General features: G+C 43.9%; 1 long non-coding RNA gene across 1 annotated transcript; it reads right to left on the bottom strand.

The window, feature by feature from the left end:
- On the bottom strand, positions 1 to 11,655 carry LOC308184616. The gene is made up of 3 exons (XR_013942722.1): positions 7,913 to 11,655; positions 3,109 to 3,233; positions 1 to 1,064 (listed from the first exon to the last, which is right to left on the bottom strand). It is a non-coding gene; the product is annotated as an uncharacterized lncRNA (long non-coding RNA).
- Between the last annotated feature and the right edge of the window lie 52 nt (positions 11,656 to 11,707).

Here is an 11,707-nt window from a genome sequence, read left to right as displayed (position 1 = left end):
CTTGGGGTGCATGCTGTTATCGCCCGTGACTGCTTGCAGGGGGCAGGTGCTCTCCTCAAACAAGCATGCTGGGACGATGAATAGCCTGTGGCGTGAGGCCAGCTTGCTGCATGAGTGCCACCACAAGAAGCTGCAGCCTAGTGAACGTGGGCAAGAGCCACCGTGGACGTGGAAGGAGATTCCTGTTGACCTAAGGAGCGTGCTGTGTAGAAACCAAACCACTCAGCCAAGAGCTTCTCCCTGAGAGGACAGTGCATCAAGCTGAGTGGTCCTGCAAAAAGGACTGGGGTTTTACTCAGCCCTGATAACACAGGATGACCCAATTGCACCAATGCCTTGCAGCAGGGAAGATGCCTGTGATGAGTGTGTAGCCCTGAGGTCCAGCCAAAAGGGTTTTCCTCTGTAAATTTTGGTTTCTTTCCTTGGACATGCTGGTTGTCATGTTGGGAGGGGGCAAAGAACATGTTTAGGTCAAAAATCAGATTTTTAACATACTGTTTTTTCCAAGGATTTGGTGAGGGAAGGGTGTGGGTTTGATTTGCTGGCTGTGTTTTTGAGTTGAATATATAAAGGGATGCAAACACAGTTTGAGCTTACTTATGGCACTCTGAGAGGGGTAGCAGTGCTAAGCTCTGGATTTGGTACTGTGGGTCTCCGGGGGCAAAAGAGTTCTTCAGCTGGTTAATTAAAATGCTTATGAGGAAGCCTCTCATTTTTTGACCTGAATTAAGAAAGCTCTAAAGATACTTCAGAAACAATAACAAAAAAGAGACAGCCTAACTGAGTTTAATCTACTAGATATAATAGGATGGTATGACCCCACAGTTTGGCTTAATTGTAGATCAATAATGAGGTTGGCCTGCCCACTTACAAAATGTCTGTATGCCCTATTATTTACATAGTATTCATCTCCTTCCAACATATGGCTGTTTTCCTCTGCTTGTTCAGGGTCCAATCCTCCTTCTGCTGAGGCCTCCACTGGTTTTCACGGGAAGCACTGTTGGAAAGCATTCTTCAAAGGGTTGCACCATCCTCTGTCCTGCAGCCACAGCACACATTGCACACTGACAGGGAAAGCACACATTGCACACTGAGCAAAGCCATTAAAATGCGGTCTCCCTCCTAGACATATCACTTGCAAGGGTGGCCATTTGTGACAAAGTCCAAATGCAAAGCAAATCGTGACCCAAAGGCTTGCTGGGGAGGCTGTCCTGTGCACACGGGAGTGCAGGTAGGTTAATGACTGTATAGGTTGCTTACTTAAGAAATCCCTCTGGCCAGACTGCAGCTGCCAGGTCTTCAGCCTTCTCCTAGCCACTAATTGTTAGTTACATAGCAGATCACAGTGAATCAATAGCTTTCTTGTAGTCTGGCTGGTACCAGCTGTCCCTGTACCAGCTATCCCCGTACTGTTTGAGGGAACTGTAAACTAGTGAGTAGCTGATTGTTACAGGGTGAAAAAATAATTGAGCAAAACCCTGCCCTATACGGGCTTCATTTCTCCAGGCCACAACTATTCAGCAGAAATCAGATACCCTGTCTTACCTCCTACAGGTCTTACACAAGACCTTTTTTCTACACCTGCTAGGGTTTGCTAGGGTTTTTATATCTTCTTCATCCATGGTATCTCATCTACCATCTGAAAGAAGCCAAGTCAGATACAGTTCAGAACCACAAAGGGGTTTACCTACCTAACTGATTTAAATGTACATGAATTAGCTGTGCTATTCACCTCATGCAACTTTAGGTGACTGCATTGCAGCCACATACACCTGAATTAAGCACCCTGGTCTCACTTTACGGAAGGAAAAGTGCTCACACTTAGGCTTCTAAGTTGGGTGAAGACTGTGCATTACTGCAGTTTCCCTATTCCATATCGTTCCTATTCAACGGTTGTCTTAAATATAGAAGTTGGCATTGTAGTCATATAAAGCTAAGACTATATGGGCATGACTCTCCACACAAGTGCACCAGGCCTGCAAGCCAGCCCCAGCACTGGAACAGCTTCTCCTGGGGGTTAATTTGTGTAGAATAGAGGACGATTTGGGGATGATCATAATGTGTCAATTTATCTTTGTTAGGATATGGAGTGTTTCAATTTCACCAGTCTTGTAATAGAAACCAAGCAGCTTTTCTAGACTGTTGTTTACTTTCTGACCACTCCATATGTCTATCTGATAGCCCCACTGCCAGGGTTCCTACACAGCAGGATGACTGCCCAAAATTTGGAAGCTCTGCTTCGTGTCTCTGAGGTCATAAGGAAGCCTTGTTTTGGGACAGAGAGGTGAGAAGCAGAGCTACTGAGCAAACTACATCAGCTTCATCTTGAAAAATCAAAGCCTTGGAATTCCTTCTTTTGCTTGCAGTGCCAATAGTTGGAGATTTTGTTTTGATGTAGTACAATTTTGCTTGGGCTTTCTTATTTATTTATGAAGTTTCAGAATTTCCCACCCAACATCAAATCTAGGTTTCAGGAAATGTGTGGCATCTCCACTTGTATACATACAGTTGGCCAAATTCCAAAGAGACTTAATATCATCAGTTTGTTTTTCATAGATTTCATAATTTTATTCTGAGGCACATTTAGAACAAATTGTCATGGAGTGGGACAGTGTCTGGCAGTAGCATATTGTTAAACTCCTACACTTTCTCATCTTCCAGTTTTCATCCCATTTTGTCTGATATTGATGTCTTTCCCTTCCCCTGTACCCTGGACCTATCTTCAAAGCAAGAAGTAAAAAAAAAAAAAAAAAAAAAAAAAAAAAAAAAAGGCCACTTGTTTCATGCCTGTGCTGGTCCCCAGGAGATATATATATATATATATATATATATATATATATATATATATTTTTGGCATTGTAATATATTTTGGTGTTTGCCAAAAATGTCAGCTTGGGCACATCCTATACTCCACAACATCATTCAGACTTATCGGATTGCTCTGGGCATTCACTTACCTTAAACCTGCCCGACAAAGGGTTGTCAGAGGGTCAAGCTGTCTGAAGAAGCTGACCACGTGCTAGCAACATCTGCCTACAAAAATGCAGCTATAGTTTCATCCTAACTTCAGGATAATAGACTGAGGTGTACCCAGCAATAATCACCAACCTTTTAACATCAACAGAGCTGTTTTCTTCTGAAATTCAGGAAATCCTTCACAAAGCAGACATTATGATCCATGTTTTGAACAAGGAGATGCTGGGGAAGAAGGCAACACCTCCAAGTGCTGTTGGCTGGGAAAAGGAGTCAGATTTATCAGGGAAAAAAGTCAGAGGTGCTTGGCTCTCACTGTGCTGCTTCAGAGTGAACCAGTCCTTCTGATCAGCTAGCATCACTGCTATTCGTGTCCCAGCCAGAAACACTCTGTCCCACTCTCAGCAGCCTAATACCACTTCCCCCCCCCCCCCCCGAAAAAAATCATGGTTATATTCTCTACCCACAAGGCACAGCAGAGAGTCACAATAACATTTTGTTCCGTTGGCTGATACTCGTTGGATAACTTCTCCAAGGCAAGGGCAATGCGAGGTGACAGCATGGGGCTGCACTCTCCCTGCCTATGGACATCCTGGAAGGCTGTTGCTGCTGTCAGATGGATCAGGTCTCATTAGCCTAATAACACCTTGGAAATGAGTGACGGGACAGCCCTGTCTTGTCCTAGTCCCTGACAAAACTGAAGGGCCATTAGTTGTGGTAGATGCTTGGGGGTTTTACCTCACCTAATTTTAAGCGACTCAAATGACAAGGTTGTGCAGCCCACTTAGGGATACCCCTCCACAGTCTCACAGCTCTCCATGACATTCAGCTTACATTTTGCATGTGACGGTTTCATCCTTTAATTCCCCATAAAACCCCTCATAACCTGCACAATTCCTCCCTTCTGCTTATGGCCCTGATTTCCATTTTTGCACTGACTTTCCTCGGGGAGACAGGCCACCGATTTCAGAAAAATTAGTCCTCTTCAGCATAAGGAAATCATGATCTTGCAGATGATGTTTGCACACCTTAGACACCTCTGAGCCCACAGGCCGCCCTGGCTTAACTCACCTAGCTATCTTGTGTCCTTAACCTTTCCTTGTAAATCCCTCTGGGCCAGAGGTATTGAGGGTGAGATTCTCAATTGGATTAAAAACAATTAGATAGATGACCAAGGTCCGAGAACAGACGTAAATTAGCACCAATCTAGAGGGCGGAGACTGGGACAAAGTCCAAAGGGGGTGGTGAATATGCATCAGGGAGAAGGGGATGTGGCGTGCAGCGAGTTGGCAGGGTCGGGATCATTTTTGCTCACGTATCAGCTATGGGAAGACAGGGTCCTGTGCTGCTGGTGGGGAAGAGAGCTTGGCTGTTCAGGAGGAAAGCCGGACCCCACATAAAAACTGGATTATGAGCCTGCCTGACTCCTATTTAGACAATTTAATGTGGAAAACTTGCTGCATATGAGACTGAAATTCACACCAGTGGGCAGAGCAAGGAGGCATGTGTGCAGTGATTGCTCTTTTGATCAAAAGCTGATTTTCTTTTTCTTTACTTTTAGCTGAGTTTTCAGATTGGCAGACTTTTACCAATACCACAGTAAGAGAGCCCAAGGGGTTCTAGAAAGCTTTTCAGTTATCATTGCTGCTGTTATTTTGTGGGGGCGGCTGGAAAAGAGAGCTGGGGTTTGGAGGGGGTTGTTTACTTTTGAGGGTTTCTTTCTTTTTTTTTTTTCTTCCCTGTGATTACCACAGTCAGAGAGCGTGCAGAGAAGGTGCTGCTTACTCTGTAATTCCAAACAGGTACACACTAGACCTTGGGTCAGAAAAAACCTGTGATTTAAAGCAGCCAAACATCTGGTTCTTCATGCTTGTTGAGCAAGCTCTCCATTCTTTTCCCACTCTGTGCTCTGACCTGACTTTGCTAAGCAACTGCAAAGTGTTCTTGTTCCATCACCCCACGTCTCCCCTTAGCCTAGACTATAGGCCTTGCCTAAGCACCTCTTCTTTTTCTGTTCCCTTTTTGCCCCTCGGTAGTTTGGTATTTTTGTATCTGAGAAAATTGTATTGGTTTAGCTCAGGGACCAAATGACCCCATGTCTGTGCATCTCATGGAGATCAACCAGAAAGACTCTGTGCAAATAAGGGTTTAATTCAAAATATAGTGGTCACTGAAATAATTCAGGTGGGCATTGATACAGCCAGGAGATCTTGGCTCTTTTGAGAATGACTCTTGTGGTACATCCTCATTGCTTGTGTCTTCAGGCAAACCTGCTCTGTCCCTGGGACGGCTTTTAATTGACATCCTGGCCATTTTACTTTTTTTTTTTTTTCTAAAATCCAACATTTACAATCAATATCTATCCAAAGATACCCACACAGCTTAATGTTGTTTTGCAGGGACTAGCAATAAAAACTCACCCCCTGGCCTCCTGAAGCCTGGCAGGATGAAAAGGGCAAGAAGGGAAAAAGCCTTTCATTCCAGCTCTTCAGAGCTGGGAGCTTCTCAAAGGACTTCAGAGTTGTTTCATTTGCTTGATCAAAAATAAACCTGATGTCAAAGTCACAAAGGGTTTTTAGATTAAATGCTTTAAACATAAACCCAAACAGGTTTTTATCAGGAAAAAAAAAAAAAACTGTATCTCAAAGTAACAAATAAGTAATTATTCAAACAGCTGTTTTCAAGAGCATTTCAGGGAGAGCGTGTCCCCTCATGGGACATCATCTATTGGTGCTGAGCCTGCGATCCTTTCTGGGACCAGCAAATCAAGTGGTATGTGTTGGCCACCTAAATGATCCACAGCCTGTTAAAGAATTAAAGAGTATCAGCCAGCAAACATGTGCCGTGAATTCAGAGCAGCTACCCCTTTTTCTGCATTTCAAAACTCTCTAATAATCACATTCTTTGCCATTGCACTCCTCATCTTTGTCACACAGCTGATGTCAAGTTTACAGGGCAGAAATTCACTGAATCCTTCATCATCTTTGATTAAATATAGATGCTTCTATTTACAGCCTTACAGACCCCAGGCCTTGTCAGCTTTTAATGGTTTCAAACGCTTCCAATAGCAGAAAGAGCCATTTTGTCTGCTCCTCAACAATAGGAAAAGCCAATTTAACACTTCTCTTTCTTTATCTGCAGGGAACACACTCCTGACTCTGGGATGGTACCTTTGCTTTGTTTGCGTCTACTGAAGCTAAGAAATCATTTAGGGCCCTCAGCAATTTCAGCCTTGCTTGTCACTAATTTTCCACTCTCTGAAACCTCACTGTTCCCTCTCTCCTTTCTTTTGTCTCCCACATGTACTAACAGAACAAATGCTACTGCTACTTTTGCTTTATTCCTTTGGCTAATCTCCTTTTACTGCTCTGACCTCAGGGCCATCCTACACAATGCTGCCAGGATTCTCGAGGCAGGAGTAGGTGCACACTCTTGCAGGGACACCAGGCAACGGAAAGCACCTCCTTACTGCCATGAAAGGCTTGCTGGTGTAGGGAACTACTCAGGAGAGGCTTTCTCCTCAATTTGCCTTGAGGAGGAGTACGTAGATGTGCAGTGTTCGGGGTGCACCATATGATTCCCAGGGTTACCCCTCCCATAGGTAAGGAAAAGCAGGTCCCCACCAAGGAGCCTCAAATCTCAGCCTGCATCACAGGTGTTTGTGAGATCCTTTTATCGATGGCATTTAACAGCACTCCTCAGTGCAATTCACCTGCTCTCAGACACTTTGAATTTTACCAAATTTTTAACTTTCAAGTTAACATTTTTCTGTTATCTGCCTGCCTCAGGCCAATGTCTTAAATCTTAGTGATTCAGTCCTCTCTGAGAAAGAGACAGGGAAAGTGCACTGTTTTGCTTGTGGTGACAAAATTCTGGTACCCTTTCAAAAGAGAACAGTGCTTAAAGCAGGAGCTTGAATTCTGGCACGCAGGTGGCCTTTTCTGTTAATTGTGCTCTTTGCTGTCATTGTCACCAACTCCTGTCATCTGGCCAAAGTATCTGTCTGAAGAGTATCTGTTCAAACAGGTTTATTTTGAGTCCTTCAGATTATAGCAGTTACATTCCTTAGGGAGTCGATGCTCCCTGGCAATGCTTATTCTGATGGCTCAGCATGACTTCCCCCCCCCCCAGGCTCAGTCCTTAGCTTGCTGCAAACAACACAACACGTGGCCCAGACTCTCAGGATAGCCAGAAAAGCCTGTTTCCCCTGCTTTCTGAGTGCCCCACCACTTTAATCACAGGATCATGATCCAGTGAGCAGGAGCAAAATTCCCTAGGCTAATAGTGGGAAAAAACTCCTCAGGAGAGGTGGGCTGGCAAGGAGGGGTGGTAGATTTTGGCTGGATGCTGACTGGGAAGTGGAGAGGAAAAACAGAACAGGGAATGGTATAAACAGGAGAGTGATGCTGGCTGTGTGAGGAGACTGTACTGGTGAGGCCAGGAAGGTGCAACCAGAGAGGATGCCTGTGGTTTCATGGGGCCAGCATGGGGTAGCTGCACAACAGAGTATGGGACAAGAGTTGATCTGAGGCAGGATGAGGAGCAGGTTTGGCCCTATTTGTGCCACCACATTCCCACAGGATGCTCTGCTGGTGACTTGAACTGTGGGTTTCACTTGTGCGAGGCTCCTTCTCTGCATGCCAGGCATGGCTGTGTCACGCTAGAGCACTGTTTGGCACTGCCTGCTTGCAAAAATAAGATCCCCAGGGTCTGACAGTAGTGTGCAAAGCTCAGAAGTGACCCCAGCCTTTGTCAGGCTGTTCCTTGATTCCTTCCTGAACTACAGGGACTACATTCCCTCACCTGTGGGGCTCAGACACCCCTGGGTGGAGAACTGCAGAGAGCCCAGGGGGCTGGGAATACTTCTGACATCAGAGAAGGCAGGAGGTAAAGCCTGAAAGTTCATAATTAATAATAAACAGAATAAAACAAGTCCTACCTAAGGCCTGTCTTTCAATGAGTCCTTCCATTCTGCGCATTCAATGAAATCTGATTCCACAGGGGAAAAAAGCATCCTGTGATCACTTAATTAAGGACTGTCACAATGTAAGCACAAAAGAGGGCAGAGCGGAGTATTCACTCCACCCTCTTGGGGTTTCCTACTCTTTTCAGTGCTCTATTTAGCTACCTTTTTCTTTAGCCAGCTTTTGCCTGTGGTGTTCTGCAGAGCATCACTGGAGAGGAGCAAACCGTGATGAGGATAAAAACTCTTTGTGCTATGAACACAGCTATAAATTTTCATTGATTCTGATGAAAGAACTCAACTAGAGTAGGAGGCATTTTATTACCCAATTATGTCATATGTTACTAAGAGGCAGTAATAGAATGATATATATATATATATGATGAGTGTATGTGTGTTTGTAAATGTGGGTGTATATGTACACGTGCATTTCTTGAACGAAACAGCTTAGAGTTTACCAGGTCAAAGAATAAATTCCAATGATAATACTGCATGTGTTATAGAAAGTAGGAGCAAAAGAACACAAATCCAGCTACAATGGATCAAACCTCAGATCTATACCCAGCCCAGTATCCAGAGAGTTTTCCAATAGTCATCACTGGATGCTTTTGGCACATGCTTCAGTCTCACTGCTATTTCATGTTGTGTTACGTGCATCAGGTTATTCCTGTGCATTCATCCGGCTCATGCAAACAACCTGACTTCTCTGTCCTTGGCATCATCTAGTCATGATGTCTCCCGGTCCAGCAGAAGCCCTCCATGCCCAGAACTATCCTTTTCTTCCTCTTTGCAAAGCCTTCAACACACAGACCCATCTCTGTGCCTATTTCAGAGCAAAAATGCAGAGTCTCCCCTCATCCTACACAACTACCTGCTTTCCTGGGTACTCACAGTCCACTCACTTTTCATCCAGACTCTTTGAGGAATGGCAGAAGCCTGAGGTGGGTGCAAGCTGTGAAAAGCAGATCTATTTTCAACGCCCAAATATCCTAAACAGTCCCCAGGTGTCATGAGCATCTGCTGACTCGCAGAACCACAAACTACTTATACAACAAATAATTTTATATGACCAGTCACAAAACAAACAGGGTGCTATGTGGAAACACTGCATCTGATCTACACTGTGTAAAAATCTGTTGTTCAGCTTTTGGTAACCAGGTGCTGGGGGTGGCTCCGGGAAAGCTGGCAAGTCTGACTGTGGGACTCTTGCTCAACCCCTGTTGAAATCAGCAAGAAAACTGGAAAACATCTCCCAAGTTTGGCAGAACAAGAGATTGGTGCACTTTAAAAAAATAAAAATAAAAATCTTAAACATCTACTTATTGAACAAAACTACAGCCGGAGGCCTGTTGATGTTGCACTGGGAGTTATGCAAGTACAGACCAGTGCTAGCACAATGTTCCAGACTTAATATCATTCCAGGCAATTCATTGCTCTCCAATATTAAAGCTGCTGCCTTACAAAAACAACAGTGCATGGTGACATGGCATATTTCCTGTGTGCTTAACTGAGCTACCTTAGCAGTGCTGCTTTAATAAAGTTAAATCTGTACGCATGTTACAACGAATGATAGTGCTGAAGGAGCTATGAAAATTAGATCCTCCTCTTCTGGGAAGCTGCACCTTCTCAGCTCTTCTACGATCTGTTGCAGCACACAGCACTAGCCCAGGAAATGTTTTATCACACTGTTATACAATAACTGGTTCTTGCTTGGTATAAGTATTACTAGAAAGAAAATGTTGTTCCTTGGTTTTCCAAGGGGAGGATGCTGAGCAGAGAGACAAGCTCCAGTCCTGTGTCTCACAGCACACTTCCCTGACCACTAAGTCCTGGTTAGGGTCTTTCATGTTTGCTCTCCTTCTAACCCCACAGCCTTTGCGCTGGATACTGCCATCAGTGTATCATATATATCTTAACAATACTTTTATTTTTAGAAGTCTTTCTTCATCATCCAGCACGTCAGCTAAGAGAGATGCAGCACTATGTCTTTTATCTCAGGCTCACTGAACACCTGCCCCTGAAATGCATGTTAAGAAAGAGGACAAAAAAAATACTATGAGGAGGACTTAATTAAAAGATAAACACAAATGAAATTAAAAAAAAACAATGGTAGTTCAACTGTAATTGAATTTTATTGTCAGCAGAGTTGCTGTTGTTTTCGCTTCCTCCCCAAATGAGAAGCTGTGGAGAGGAAATTTCCCTCATCAAATTTCACATTCTGTTGAAATAGTTTGTGAATCAGGAAGGAAAGGAGGAAGGATGGATGGAAGGAAGGGAGAAAGGGAGAGGGAAAGAGAGAGAGAAAGGGGGGGGAGAGAGAGAGAAAGAGAGAAAGAGAGAAAGAGAAAGAGAGAAAGAGAGAAAGAGAGAAAGAGAGAAAGAGAGAAAGAGAGAAAGAGAGAAAGAGAGAAAGAGAAAGTTGAAAGGAATCTCTTTAACTCCAGGCAAGGCCTTTAAACCAACCAACCCTCTGCCAGCCTGTTCATTCAGGGAACTGAGGGTGTCAGCACTAATCATCTGCCCGTTTTCTGAGGGTAAATTCAGCATCTGTCTCAGAGCTCTGGAGATGAGTCTCTGGAGTCCTCCAAGGAATTGGATTGTAATTCTGAGGTGATGGCATCAGCTAATTAGCAGCTCCAAGAAATCTCACCTCCAGCCCCTCTCTGGATTTTTCCCCAATTATGGCTAAGGGTGAAGCCCTCAGAAGGGAGGCAAGGGGGGGGAGAAGTTGTCCACAGTTACCGAAGGTTACACAGCTGCAAAGAATAAAAATGACTGCAGTATTTAATGGCACTCCTGTTTAATTCTGACAAACAGGAGCATTAACATTGTGCAAATAGGGACAAATTAACGTGGAGGATACTAAGCAGAGACAAGCCTCAAAGCCTGTTCTCTGGCTCTGCACAGAGGTAAATTTTACCATTATCAGCGTAAGGGACCTGGCAGCCTTTGAATATGATTGCTCTTTTACATATGTGTGTGAATACAAACATACAATTTTCTTGAGGTTCTGCTTTATTAAAATCCTTCACTACAGAGGTTTCCTTGCTGCACTCTTCTCTCATACACATCATGCAGAGCAGCAAATACTCTTTACCACAAAAAGAATAATCACTTACATGCCAACGGCAGGAAATGCTTTAATTGCTACTATTCTCAGAAGCGTTTTTCTGTTATGCCCAGAAAGTTTCGGTGTTTTTCATCCCTCTGTGGCACTGGAAAATTCTCCCACTGAAACCAGTGTAAGTCCATTTTTCACTGAAAGCACAGTACTTCCCAACTGCCATAAAATGACGCTATTTTACAAACACCATAAAATTGCACGGAGTTTTACAAATGCCATAAACGTGGCCATGCAAAGAGTGAAAAATGTTTGAAGTGCGGTTGCATCTCTCCCCAGTAACTGTGACATCCCTGTCACAGTACAAAGCTTTGGAACAGCTATATCGCAGCACATAGCAATGTAAAGCGCGGATGATGACATCAACAAATGCTCGATGCTGACACTTAAAAGAGCAGCTGTAAAAAATAGCAGGCCATGATAAAAAGCACAGCATCAGCCATTGACTTTATGCAAAATATGTTATCTACTGTACAAACATACTGGGCTGCAAAATATAGCTAATAAAATAAGTGATTTGCCTGCCTGCTGCTTCCAGAATCACTCACAGTCTCCAGTCAGTACAGTTCCCTAGGGGTGAGTATTTTATAGCAGCAGAGAAGAAACTCTTCAAGATTTTTTTCTTTTGTGCTGGTATTGAAGAGCCACCC

Source organism: Anser brachyrhynchus, assembly GCF_964034855.1.
Source record: "Anser brachyrhynchus genome assembly, chromosome: 1".
In the NCBI taxonomy this organism is placed as follows: Eukaryota; Metazoa; Chordata; class Aves; order Anseriformes; family Anatidae; genus Anser; species Anser brachyrhynchus.
This window is presented reverse-complemented; position numbering and strand designations above follow the sequence as displayed.